Raw genomic sequence first — 13,167 nt, 5'->3', positions numbered from 1 at the left:
GACGGCTCTGTACTGCAGGACCACTCTGCTGCAGCAGCCTGTGTCGCCCCCGAGCTCGCCACTGATGCCCAGAGACGCCTGAGCTACTGCGCCTCCTCTACCACTGCCGAGCTGGTGGGTCTACAGCTAGCTGCCGATCTCCTTCGCGAGTCGCCGGCGGTCACCGGCGCGGCCATCTTCTGCGATTCCAGGGCAGCCCTGCGCCAACTCGCGATGGAGGACCGCGGCCCTCCGCTCGCCCAGCGCGTCGCCCAGAGCCTCCTGGCACTTCGTCAGAGTGGTTGCGACGTGGTCCTGCAATGGCTACCATCCCACGTTGGCATCGTGGGCAACGAGGCGGTCGGACGAACTCGCGAAGCGAGCACACTCCAGCGCGACCCCGGTCACGGACTACGCAACATCGTTCGACTCGGCGCGCATCAACTTTCGCCGTGAGTTGATGCGAGAGCATCCGGACGCGCGGATCGCCGCTGGAACACGCCCCACCTCTCCTTCCTGCAACTGGCCTTCTCCCGCCGCGATCGCGCGCTCCTCCTCACCCTGAGGACCGGTTCGGCGTGGCCCGCGGAACGTAAACATCGTCTCCGCGGAGCGGCTGCACCGAACTGCGTCGATTGCGGCGCGGTAGAAACAGTTGCACATCTCCTCTGCGAGTGCCCCGCCCTTGTCGACGCACGGAAGCGGCTGAAAACTGAGTACCACCGCCACGGCCTGCCCTGTGTAACCCTACAGGACTTCCTGTTCCCCACCGGCTACGAGGATCGCCGCCGTGGCGCTCTTGTGGCCCTGATCTCCTTCCTTCAACGCGCGGGCCTGATCGAGCGGCTTTTCTAAGCCGCTCGTACAGGGTCGTGTGTTGCAGTTTGATCGTGTTGCGGAGGCGGGAGGGAGGCGTCTCGTTTGCCGTTCTAAGCCGATCGACACGTTAGACCGGGCGCTTCTCTCCCGCCTCCGTTCCAATCACTACCTCATCCTCTTCTCTCTCTCTACCGCCTTCATCCCCCCCCCCCCCCACGAGTGTTTTGGTTGAGGTGTCCTACACAGAGACAGTTATCAAGCACTCTTCTCCCATTTTCCCTCCTTTTCCTCTCTACCTATACCAAGAATAATAAAGAATCACATCTCACCCGTCGAATGTGCCTCCGTTCTTTTTTCGGTTTCTGTCGAGGTTGATTCGGTCGTCTGTGGTTTTGTTCTTTGGCTCACAGTTGTACTTGGCTTTGTCCTGTGGCTCTCAGTTGAACTTGGCACGTGTGGTCTGACAGTTTCCCGAGGTACAATCATGGTATTTTCATCCATGCGTGCTTCACCACCGCTGCTACTCTGCAGGGCTTCGGTGAGAGTTGTTCTTGTGTCGTCTTCAACTGTATTTGAACAAGTATATAGGAAAGCGACTGTTGGCGATTCAAATTGAAGCGTAATGGATGGTGTATCAAACAACCTATATTTTTTAACTTGTGCGAGACGAAGCGGAAAGGCAGCAAGACAAAAACACGTTGCAGGGCGCTTAAGCTTCGCGTTCAAGAGTCGAAAGCGATAGGGCTATCGAGCCGCGTTTGCAACGCCTTCTGAATCGCTAGCCAGCCTTCCCTTCTCGGTGGCCTCCCGAACAGTGCCGCAAGGAAAATAACGCCTGTGCGCGTAAAGCTGACCGCTTTAAACTATCCTAGGACGCCTACTTGAATTACGGTTGCGGAGTGCCAGAATTCCTTTTGCGAGTAGGCAAAGTAGCCACTACACACGGCAACGTGCGGACCTGCACACTTTGTTGATGATGTTGCTGATGATTATTTAGGTTTGAGCGCTCTCTAATAGGCGGGCCTTTCAACCACCTACTCGTGGCGACATTCGCACGTTTGGACGCCCGGTACACTTCTACGCTTCCGCTACACAATATTACATACGTGAAGGATACTCCTCACACTATGACATTCGTAGATATTTAGTTTTGTTTTTTTCGCCGAACAGTTTTAAGCACCGGCGTGGCTCTGCGGCAGAGTACTTGCTACGCAGAATGCCTGGCCTTGATTCCCACTTTAATAATTTATTTACTTGCATCTATCCGCATTTTTCGCTCCCAACGAATGACACCGACACCGAAATTTCTGCGAAACGAGCTCCTTGACGTTGTCGCGCCAAAAGGGTGGCGATTGTGGTACTAATGGCGTAGAGTCGGGCTTGTCGTAACTTTTATGTTCTTTGCATTTCCAGTGCTCAAAAAAGAAATAGGAAATAAGATAAAATATCCGAAACAACGGCATCCTGCCTATTCATTCATGCATTTTTTTGGTTCATTTCTTTCCTGGTTATCTGCCTTCGAGCGCTGGAAATGCATGGAGTGACGTTTGGACCTTGCAGCATACTGATAGGTTGCGACTTACCATAAGCACAATACAAACACAAGCAGAAAAGAAAGCAGACTGCCAACATCGAGGTTTCCTTTATACGCCCAGTAGTAGACAGCGTCACCGATCACGTGATTTATCTTACAGCCAACTGAAGCAAAATAATAAAGCAACAACACGCAATACACCGAAGACATCAAGTAGAAACGATCCGTTGAGGCGTGCGCAGAAAATACAGTTATTTGCCATGCAGGGTTAAATAAGTTTTGCTGCTACACGTAGTGCGGAAATGTTCAATATGATGGCTTTCAATTATTAGACAAGCGTCTCGGCGATTGTTATTGCCAATGATAAGTGTCTTGCCCAATATGACTTAATCCGTAGTTCAGCTTAAGAAAACGAAGCCATCAAGGGGGCGTTTTTCTTTAACCTTGCCGGACACAAGTTCAAGGCTTGCAGTAAGTAAAATGGCGATTGGAGGGTTGGTGGCGGAACAGTAGGAAGACGGAAGAAAAATAAATAGCGAATGCTCTATTATCCATCCATCCGTCCCCATTAGAGACAACCGTAGCGGTGGGACTCTGATATGCCTTATGGACCAGAAAGTAGCATGAATAGCAGCTTTCTCACTTCGTGAAACGAAGAGCAGAACGCTTATCAGCACTCCAAGGAAGGCGACGATTCCCAAGGTGCATCCGACGATACACATAAACTGGTCCGGTTGGTTTTGGCTGCGAACAGAAAATAGGTTTTGTAGGGACAGGCAGCTCTGCAGGGTAATTACTGTCTCTAATTCCGGTCACCATGGCTTGCTTCGAGACGTACATACTGAACGTTATTAGCGTTTATGCCTGCTCGATTCCTTTTCGCAGGAAACTTATCCCTTATCTGAAAAGTGCGCGGATGGTGAACTCACTATTTGGTATATTCATTCGCATATATCCCACACAGGTGTATGAACTCCGAAAGTGTGTCCACAACAAGAAAAGGACAACGGAACATAGCGAGGTAGGCCAAGGGTTGACGCTTGGGCAAGTTCGTGTGGATTCATTTCAAGATGTTAACAGCGCAAGAACGATTAGGAAGGGACGAGACAACAAAGGTAAAGAGCGCTGTACCTTTGTTGTCTCGTCCCTTCCTAATCGTTCTTGCGCTGTTAACATTTTGAGAGGTAGGCCAGTTCGTAGAACGGCTGCATAGATATCCTGTGTTGGGGCACAAGATGGTGAAGAAAAAGCACACGCTTCTAATCAATATACGGCAGAAGTTTAGGGAAGATGTAAGCTCGAAGAGATGAAAATCCTTGAACAACGGGTGTCACTAGAGACAACGTTTCGCGAAGTGGTCTTGTCTTCAAGGACAGTTGCAGCCTTGAAGACAAAACCGTTTGCTCCAGCAAATTCCGTGTTCAAGGGTTTCTCGTGACGTGTCTAATAAGAGATTTCACATGCCTTATGCACTCATACAGTAAACCTGTCCCAACTGCGATCAAAATTGTGACATTTGTTTAAAACAGGGTTCATTCCAGCAGTACATTGCACGAGCAGCACAGAACAAACGGCATTCGCAAATATGGCACGCTAAGGAGCGCGCCCAGGAAGAAATTCTGTAATTTCAAGAAGTCGAAAAATTTTAAACAGTAATTTATTTCGTTGCCGCTAACAGCAGCTCTTAGACACAGCGCTGAGTCCGAACGAGGTCCCGCATTCCATTCACGTCTGCGGTAGCCGAATTTAAACGAGGGCCGTATGCGAAAATGTTCTTCTGTCGTAAATATTGAATGTAAGCAATACTACCAAACGTACACGGTGACTGAACGCTACGGAACAGCTCGCAACGTCGCGGGATTTAAACGTTAAAGGCGATGCCGTAATTTTTTGAAGATTACATAGCATTCCCTTTGCTTTGTACCTCTACGTTCCAAAACTGTGCAATCATGTGGCGTTACCCTCCTGTAACGGCAATTTATGGCGTGCACTCACCTTCGTGATAATTCAACTGCGAAAAAATAAAGAAACAAGGAAAAATTGAAAAACACAGTTTACGATAATTCTCCACGACTATGAAAGCGAAAATATACTACGTGATCTTACACTCATTTGTTGCAATCGATGAAGGCCCTGTGTTTAGGGGGAAAATTAAGAGAACATATTCACGAGTAAATGAGCTGTCGCTCTCAATACATCTATGAAAAATTCGGTTGCATTACACGTACGTGCGGGATCGCCAGCCAGGAGCGTGGATAGCAGTCGTTTTTCATAAAAGAGGCACGTTGCAATAATCTTAACTGTAGCGAAACACTTTCCGCCAGTAGATACTTTGCCAAGCCGATAGTCTTATGATTTCACTTTTACAGTTGTCATGCCAGTAAAAAGACCTATTCCTGTCAGTGAAGCGATGAGCCTTCTATAGGACATACGCCTTCATACCCAAATGAATCGAACAGACATTTAGCCCAGTAGACACACAGACAACATTAATTGGCTATTAACTGTAATGCAATAATTGTGACGTGGAATTAATTTAAGTGGACGAAAAATTCCACCGACGGAAAAGGGCGATTTTTTTTTGTCCACGCCAATTCATTTCAATTTACGGCACAACTAGTGCACCATAGTTAAAGGCAACAATTAGCGTGTTCTAAGCTTTCACAGACCTAATTGTGTGTTAAATTCATTTGGTCGTGTCTACCTTATGATCAAGCTCCTCGGAAAATATTTCACTTCTTTCGTTCATACACGCGTTCGAAGTGATTGAAATATTGCGCTTCATGCTAGACGTTATTTGATTTTGAAACATCATAGCATATATCGAATCACTGCAAGCATCTCATTCTTCTAGTCGGCAGCAACAGCATATTGGTTACAATCGCGTATGGTGCTAACAGTACAATATGCATTGGAGTGAATCCCACCACTTCTAAAGGCAGATGTTGTTTTGAGCTAGAGTTGTGGATGTTTGGTCACACCTGGCCTCGGTTACAGATGACACGCTTGCTTCTATCCTCGGGGACAGCTTATGTTGGAAGTCGAGCGAAGGCGACGGAGGCGAGGCCTCCGCACATAAGTGTTAATCGGCAAGTTTACAGAACTTTGCAGCCGATTTCAACTGCAGTTTCGCTTTTGCTCGCTCGCAGCGTTAACGCGTTTAGAAAAGCATATACATGAAACATATGAATGAAAGAGACACATTTCAATTACTTAGTGTACATTTCAGTGTCACATTTCGAGTACATTTTTCTTGAAGAACTAAATGGTGAGTTTGCGGCCGCACCCGGACTAACGAACGTCACGGACGCCATGTTTACTTTGGAAAACAGGCCTTCAGAAAACGACGCGCTGCCTAAGAAATGGCAAAGTTATTTTAAAATGAACGAAGATCACGGGTTCGATCCCGGCCGCTGCGGTAGCATTCGGTGGAGGCAAATTGGTAGAAACCCGTGTTCCGTGCGGTGTCAGTGCAGGTTAAAGAACTCCGGATGGTCGAAATTTCCGGAGCGCTTAACTACGGCGTCCGTCATAATCATCGTGGTTTTGAGACGTAAAACCCCAGATAGTATTATCGTTCTTATTGTAGAGTGAACAATAATTTCATTGCACCTATGATTTCCGCTAACTGTTTTAGCCTTATAATAAATAAATCGGTAAAGGAACAAGAAGGGAAATCTGGGCTAGTTGGTTACAGTTCATTTTCGATCAGCTTACAGCGCAATAAAAAGACGAGGACTCAGCGCTCGTGTCGTCATATCTTTGGTCTACGTCCTCGTCTTTTTACTGCGCTGTAAGCTGATCGATAATCGGTAACAATTTGACTAAAGCAAATGGGAGAATTAATAACAAAATTAGGTAGAATTTCTTGGTGAATTATCAACAAAATTAGGTACAAATTCTTGGCGCGATAGCAAGCGTGCGTTTCGGTTCTGTAGCTTCCACAGCAATGCCAGAAAGAGTCGTCCCTGATTATACTTACTCGTAAGAACTGACACGGCGGAGATCGCTTCACCGGAGAGTCTTCTCCCTGGGGGGAAAAAAAGGAGAGAGATGAAAACGTGCTTTAGGTGCCCGCGGCTTTTTATATGGTGGCAGCAGAAGCGTCTAAAATATTCTATACTGTATTCATGATACCTTGTCACAATGAGTATTCGGGACGTTCGTCAACTGATGTCATATTTCGATGCACAGTATTACTAAACAACTATTTACAATTTTAATTTTTTCATGATGCCATATTGAAGGCACGTAACGCCAAGTCAACTCAGTTTACAATCGCCATTAGGTATACAGATATCCACACCTATCTACCATCTGCGCACTCGGCCACAAAACAATACGGATCACGCGAGTGCATGGCAAACTATCCGCCAACTAGTGGCGAGCCGTCTGTTGTCAAGAGCATATATGCTCTCGACAACATACGGCTCGCCACTAGTTGGCGGATACGGTAAGTTTGCCATGCACTCGCGTGGTCCGTATTGTTTTGTGGCCGAGGGTACATCTACCTCTCTAACGGTACCTGCAGTCTTCGGATGATGAGGTACCCGGCTGTAGAATCTAGAAATCAATCTCTCTGTTTACTTCAAGACATTGTACAAAGCTGCAAGTAAACGATGATTGTCAGCAACTGCTAATGTAATCGATCGATGTAACTGCGCAGCAATGCAATACCAGAGTCATTCAATACTTCTTATGGTCACGAAACTGCCGCGTCAGTTTCATATGGAGCCAGCGGCCGCCGCCAGAGGCGCAGCTGTGCTTGAGAGGCGATGCGAACGCTGCTATCGCTGGGGTTGTGTGTGGAACAGCCCCGGTGTTTTAGCTTTCTAAACTTCTGCAACGGTCGCTTTGCTTTCGCACTTTTACTTTCAGCACTCCGCATGCATGAATACATTCCTGAGGGCGCTTTCTGTTTTAAAATGAGCACCCGGGAGGGACAAAAACGAGCCCGAAACATGCAGCTAGCGGTGGAATCAGCCGAAAAAATACAAACATTCGGGAATTAACGACAGAATACGAAGATATAATTACGAACGCCGTAGCGGGGAACTTCTGAATGATTTTTGCCACCTAGGGTCCCTTTAGATATACTTAATTCTCAGCGCACTGGTGCTGTTCCAATTCGCCCCCATCGAAATGCGGCCGCTGCGGCCTCGCAAGCTCCTTTCGTCTCAACACTACGACACTACGATAGGCACAGCGTTTAACATTTCCATCAAGTTCCGTGCATTCGCAGCAAAGTACCAGCGGTGCCAGTGGTAAACATAGGCAAACATACGAGCTGGTTCACGCCCATTCGTGTGGCTACGGTGCAGTCTAAACAGGGCGTCGGCGATGCTCGGAGCTCTTCACAGGACGACTTACGTGGCCGTTTGCAGGGTGGTCGCATTGTCGATGAGTGAGATCGAAGTTTGCACTTCGTGAGATACGAAGGAAGTCCTCCAAAAATCCTTGGAACGGCGTCAGCCTTCAGCGTTGGTTTGTCGCGTTTCAGGGACACGGAGTCGCCGTTGATGTTAAAGTCATGCGCTGTGACAATGTCCGAGGCGTCGAAATAGTTCGCACACAGACGTGTATACTTCAACTCAAAGTTATAATCGCCACTTTCCTACCGTGGTATGGCCCGCTGCCATTTCTTGCGCTGTTGCTTATCTAATGGTAAAGAAAACAACGACACCTTTTCGGTTACCTTGTAGCCGGAACGGCACCCCGGCACGCAACATCTGTTAGGCATCCTAGTTCTGAAACGACGTTTCCGCTAACTTAAACATATCATATCTAGCAGCTTGTCTCGCACTGGCGAGTATTTCAATACGCGGGCGGCGCAGGCGATCGCCTCTGTGGCGCAGCGGCGGCGCGTTGCAGCATTTTCGAGCAGCGTATGAAGCTCGCCCATAGCGTGACGGCGCAGTTTCGTGACTATCATAAAGAGAATTGAATCACTCTGGTAATACCAAGGCTGAGTGGCACCGTTAGGATCATCTATCGCGGCATCGTCCTGAGCCATCACATTCAAACGCCAATTCAATGTGCACGTCCTCTGGAGCAGACTCTTAGGGCCCATATAGTACTTACGCGCTTGCCGGGCTCCAAGGGGAGACCCGACGATGAGGAGAGGGGGCGGGGAGAGAACCGACGGGTTGGCCATATACTTCTTCCCTTGCTCTGGACACTGGGTTCAATTGTGCAGCGTGCCCATGGGAGCTAGGCACGCGGCAATGGTCATTACCCACTGCAGGTTACGCTGCGTACAGAAGACGTTGACACGTTGATGCATCCTAGAGAGACGACGCCTGGACCGCGGAGCCATGGCACCGCCTCAATTCACAGAAGATTCATTAAGCAACAAGCATGACACTGGCGTCGCTTCCAGACCAACACATAAACCTATTTACGCAAACTACGTGCAAAAATTGGGGGACGCTTAAGCTTCGCCTTTAAGAGTTGAACGCGATAGCGATATCCGGCCCCATCCTCATCGTGCTCTATTTCGTTTGTCATTATGGTCAGTAGCCCGATCTCACACACATGCACGCACACGCACGCACACTCGACATACCTATAGTAAAGGTAAAGGTTTCCGCCCTCTGCAACAGCACTATTATGACAACAGCGTACCCACTACGTGTGTGTAACAGAATGCGCGCACTAATGCGTATGCCCCTTGTAATTGGTGGCATGCTTTAAACCACCAACTCGTTATGCAGTTCACATTGTGTGACGCCCTATGGCAATATACGCTTGCACTCCGTTTTACTGCGATATTAAATCTCGTACTGTAACACCTGTACACAGGACGCGTATGTTTGTGAAGCATTAAAGTTAATTTCAGTGCAGTTTCCAAGCAATGGAGTGTCTCTGTGGTAGAACACCTGCTTGCCACGCAGACGGCCTGTGTTCGATTCGCACTGGAACCTAAGATTTCTTACTATTTATTTTATTTGGATCTTTCTCGTGTTTTCGGTCACGGACTAGATGATTATGTTTGGCTCACAACCAACGACGACGACACCGGAATTTCTGCGGAACGAGCTCTTTAACGTTATCGCGTTAATATATTCAGACAGATACAGGGACGTGTGTGTCTGGTGCGGAGGCACTCCATTACTACCGCACATAACATTCATCTGCGATGACAGACCAGTCTCGGCCGAATCTTGCAGTGCGCAATAAATACTAGCGTGGTCTTGGGAGGTGCAACTCCGGGTCAGGGCCGGCGAGCCGCTGTGACCAGCGGGTCCTCCAGAGAGGGTAATCCACGTTGTTTTAACGCGATAGCGGTACATGCAGAGCTCATTTCGCAGAAATTCTGGTGTCGGCGTTATAGCATGTGAGCGGAAAATCATCATTGGCCGTGAGTGAATATTCGATATAAATACTAATAAATAAACAACAAAAACATCTTAGGCGTGATTGAGAGTCAAACCCAGGCCATCTGTGTGGCAAATACGTGTGCAACGACAGAGCCACGTCACTGCTTAAAACTGCTTCATAAAAAAATGTATCGCGCAGTAGATGGAATCACCATCGCACCAGGCGTCAAAACAAGCGGATTGCGCAACGAGTGGATGGTTTCAGGCTGCCCACCCATTACAAAGCGTGCAGCTGCGCAGGTGCGCGTGACGCCTTAGGGACGAGTAGTAGTTATTTCACCAATTTTCAAAAGGAAGAATTATGGCGTAGTGGGCACGTAGCAACTGTACATCCGGTAGACATTCTAGGATACACTGAAACGGCGAATGTTACGCGCACAAAGGTCACTTCCTTTCTGGCGTGGTTAAATCGCTTTGCGCTTCGAAGTACCTTCATAAATCGATGCGCACGGAGCCTGATTACGCTATCGCGTTCTACGCTTGAAAGTGAAGCTCAGGCATCATCGAAGTTTTTATTAAGATTTATCGTTCTTCGTCAGGTCGATTAAGGCAAGCCACTGAATAAGTTCTAAACTGTCGTCGGTTCAGTTCATCGAGAAGAAGAATACCGGTGCCACCTCGTCGAAAGTTGCGCCTGGAATTATCGGTACCCGCTCTTCTTTATTTTGGGACCACTACATTCGGATACAGCCACGAGGATATTTTCTTCGCCGTTGTGACATTTGCCATTGCGACTAAAATAATATATTGCTAAATTCTACCGGCTTTAAATATTGCGTTACTAATATTTGGAACTCCGAGTCAATAGATTAATTAACTATGGCATCGAGGAATAAACACGACAGAAAATATTGGAAAAGTTCATCCACTGCTCACCCAATCCTCGGTATTGGGTAGGTGCCACGCTCAGAGGACAAGAGGAACAAGTTCTTGACACGTCATTATCCCCACCCTTTCTACAACCAATAATAACCGACATTGTTCTTACTAATAGTTGCTGGGGTTTTGCTTATCCAACCACGATACGAATACGATACACGCCGTAGCGGGAGGCTCCGAATTAATTTCGACCACCTGGGTTTACTTAAGGTGCACCTAAATCTAAGCACGCGGGTGCTCATTGTATTTTGGGCTCATCAAACTGTGACCTCCGCGGCCGGGATTCGAACTCGCGCCCTGCTCATTAGCAGTGCATTGTTATAGCTTAAGAATTTATAAATATTCCACATCTTAAACTTCCTTTCATGTACAAGCGACAAAAGTATGGCCCTATTTTTGCGCAAGGAAATAATGAGGGAAGGGGTCTCGGTATTTCCTTGCGCAAAAACAGCCACACGTTGGTGGCTTGTAGTACATCAACACGAACCGACCAGCCCTGAGACGTGTACTTCTAGACTATTTTCAACTTCAGTCTCCTTCAGTGATAGCGATGCCATGCTGAGACAGCTATTTGTTTCTTGATTGATAAAACGCGCTGCTATGGGGCTGCCTTCTAGCTTATCACGCGTAACTTTCGAAAAAGGGTTGTGATTTATAAAAAAGTGCAGCGGCGACTTTGGCAGGTTAGTCAAGATATTTCGATAATATGAACACATGTGATTGCGAAAGCATCAAGTCGATATTGGTCCTGTTTTTTTTTTGTTTCTCTTCTGTGTTCATCGGTGTCGCGCTGAAATCTATGTAAAAAGATACGCCCTGGCAATTTAAATTATTGAGGCGAAAGCTTTAACTTCCTCACTAAACACTAGTCTCGAAAAGCGCGGCGCACAGTACAATAACCCCCTTGACCTTAGTGACATTCAAAAAACGGATGAAATGTTAATGCCCAACTTGTACTGACATCTTCATCTTCAGGACCGTCTCAGGACGTAATCAGGATGTAAATATTATCCAGCAAGTGCGGGGTGCGCAGTGTCATCAATGTTCTCAATTTCCGACACAACTTCATCGTTGTACTTTTGCCATTTCCCGTCCTCGTACCCCGAGTAAGCCACGTAGCGGCCTGACTGCGTGGATTGGGCTCCCAGGTGGACAATGAAAGCTCTCACTTTATAACGTCCATTTTCTGCAACGCTCGGTATCATCAGCCCGGACGTACGACCAGTACTTATGTTTGGAGGTTGAGAGCATGCCGGGACGCTGAATCGCAGCTGAAGCGCATGATTTGAAATATGAATGCTTCAGGTTGTCAGCCCAAAACGCTTCTGCGATTCCAAACATTGTGACTAAACGTTTTTCAGATGGGGCTTTGAGCAGTCGCCTGTTCTTGGATTTCTTCCGCCGGCTCTCAACGAGATTTTGGATCTTCAGCTCGTCACTCTCCCTGTGTGGAGGCAGTCCAAGTGGTAAGAGGTAAAATGGCTCTGTCGTTACTGCGGATATAAGGCACGCACTGCGCTGCCGGCACTCACAAACTTGCCTGGTAAATAGGTGAGTAATCGGAGAGTCATTACTTGAGGCGTAAGCTTGCCAAGCTTCAGCAGCTATACTGTCGATCTTGCTGGCGGATGTTGAGTAGCTGCTGCGTTAAAAACGTGGCACTGGTCTGTGCGTTCACGCCGTCGTTTGGATGGTCTTTTGCGGAGTTGAGGGTGTCGTAGCACTGCAGTAGAAGAGCTGCCATGAACTCGCAGGAATCTTGTTGAGCTTGAGACTCGAACACTATCCCAGGAAAGGACACCTTGCATGCATGCATCCAAGGCTTTATCGTTACTTTTCGTGGCTTCGTTTTCGATGCACTGGTTACCAAGCTCAACAAGGGATGTCAGCAACACCAATTCAGCGTCGGTCATCACAGGGTTGCCTTGCAAGCGCTGCTCTACGCTTGGAATGAAGCCGGACGTTCGAAGAAGCGCTTGGAGTGCCGAGTCGATGAAACAGAGGTTTCTTCTCTGGTTTGTCATCCCTCCCGGTAGGCGTTCCATATCTAAAACTTGTGCTCGTCATGCTCTGAAATGCTGGCGGTAGAACATGACGAAGCAGTGCCAACATTGAGACGCTGGCTGTTTTCGTTGCTCCTCAGATTCCGGGCGCTAGCTGTGTGCGCTAGCTGCAACGAACCTAAAAACATAGACCATTTTCTACTAAGCTGTCGTCGTTTCAAAATTTAAAGAAAAAGTCCTTCAAGATTTTATTCGAAAAATCAAGAATTCCACCGCGAACTTTAAGTATTTTTTTCATTTGGGGCTGCTTCACTGGGATACAGTAACAGGAACGTCTGCCGGGCCTGTGCAAATTCCTAGGTGACACCAGAAGAGCTTGTTAATGCGTTGATCAGCATTTTTTCTTCGGTAATATGGAAAACCCAAAATATTTTTTTTTATTTTTGAGCCATGTATTAGGGATTATTACTTTCATTCATAAGGTTGACTAAATAAATAGTCAACGAATTATCTCTTTTCTGTGTCACTAAAACTAGCATATTCTATTTTTTAAAAAGTTTTTTTTTTCTGTTCG

This window comes from Rhipicephalus sanguineus, chromosome 7 (genome assembly GCF_013339695.2).
Source record: "Rhipicephalus sanguineus isolate Rsan-2018 chromosome 7, BIME_Rsan_1.4, whole genome shotgun sequence".
Classification (NCBI taxonomy): Eukaryota; Metazoa; Arthropoda; class Arachnida; order Ixodida; family Ixodidae; genus Rhipicephalus; species Rhipicephalus sanguineus.
This window is presented reverse-complemented; position numbering follows the sequence as displayed.